This window comes from Pogona vitticeps, chromosome 11 (genome assembly GCF_051106095.1).
Source record: "Pogona vitticeps strain Pit_001003342236 chromosome 11, PviZW2.1, whole genome shotgun sequence".
Lineage (NCBI taxonomy): Eukaryota > Metazoa > Chordata > Lepidosauria > Squamata > Agamidae > Pogona > Pogona vitticeps.
The window spans coordinates 17,226,806-17,228,456 of NC_135793.1; positions in this window are offsets into that span (position 1 = coordinate 17,226,806).

A 1,651-nucleotide genomic window follows, 5' to 3' on the forward strand; every position below is an offset into this window, starting at 1 on the left:
CCCAGGAGGTGATGGGACCAGTGGCCATGATCTTAGTTTTTTTTTTATGTTGAGTTTCAGACTGTTTTTTCAACTTTGAAAAAAATCAGTAGTATTCAGCATCATCAATGAACTGAAATATTACACCAGCTACTTGTCAATGGAACGAAGATATACGTGCATGTGAACTTAAACTGAAAATGAATGGCTAAGAATAAAATAAAAAGAGAATTAGCTAATGAAGTAGAAACTATAAGTTTGTCAATGATGTCTTTTGCAAGCAATTCTCTTTATTTATTCAGAAAAGGTTGTGTAAAATATGTTGGAATTAGAGATGGAGGTATTTGAATTTGAATAAAATGTTGTGTAACAAACATCTTACTGTCTTTTTGAGACTGAGTATGTTAAACTCTCATATACGGTCAAACATCATGCAAAGGTGAGAGGTTCGAAGTATTCTGAACGAGATGCTCAATAGAATAAACATTCTTGAAATATAGGGAACATTAGAAATGGGCACAAACCACCGGTTTGGCAGTTTGTGTCAGTTCATTTATCACCCAAATAAGTGTTTGGCACTTCAAAGCCCTGCCTGCTCCAGAAGGCGACCACTCAGACGCAGCAGCCTGGCTTCCTTGCCCTGCCTCCTCTGTGTGCTGCCTCTGAGTGGCCACCTGCTGGGGGAGGCAGGGCAACAAATGAATTGGTGTGAACTGCCAAACTGGCAGTTTGTCCCCATTTCTATTGCACAAACAGAAGAATCCTTTGCGTCCTATGAAGTGATAGAATAAAGAATGAAAAGGTACTTCAATGGATAGGAAAACAAAACAAAGAAATGGAGTGGATTATTAAGAAATGCAAGCTGATGCATCTAGCACACATAATCCAGTATGGCAGATATAATATACTGCAATACATCATTGAAGGGAGGGTTGAAGGTAAATGTGAAAGAGGTGGAAGATGGCCCCCTGGACGAGTAAGAGTAGAGACCGGTTGGCCCTTCTTAAAGAATAACTAAGACATTAAAGGAGATATGCTATAATGACAGCCGTCCTCAGCAACTGAGGCGACCCAGAAAGAGAGAAAACCCAGTTGTTCAATGGGGCTTACTTTTTGTCCAGCCTCTTTTGGATTGCAGCTTCCAAAATGCATTCCTGGCCTTTCATATTCATTTTCTTGGAATTAGCTATTTCACTGTGAAATGACATCATAAAATTTTCAGGTGAATTACGTATCCTTAATCAGTCTGAATCAATAGGGATCATAAAAGTTTAGTTCTTTCTGGTAAATGGATCTTGTAAGGCTATAAAACGTGAACTGCTGTACCCATACATACATTATTTTTAATCTGATCAGCACAAAATACCCCCTGGTCAAAGCACACAGATAGTTACTTTCGTATTGTTCCAGTTTTAGTATCGGTGCTGCTATATTCAACAGCATGCATTTTAGCTTTTTAAATGTATTTTAAAATATTTTATTTATTTATTACTTTCATTTAGATACCTCCCTATTAGTGCAGAAGCACTATTCTGGCCTGTTTAACAACAAATTAAAACATATATTAAACAGAGAATAAATAATAAGATTAAAACTATGTAACTGCATAAAAAACAATGGCACCAAAGCTATTTCCCAGTGATAGCAGGACAGGGGGTAAGCAATCCATTAA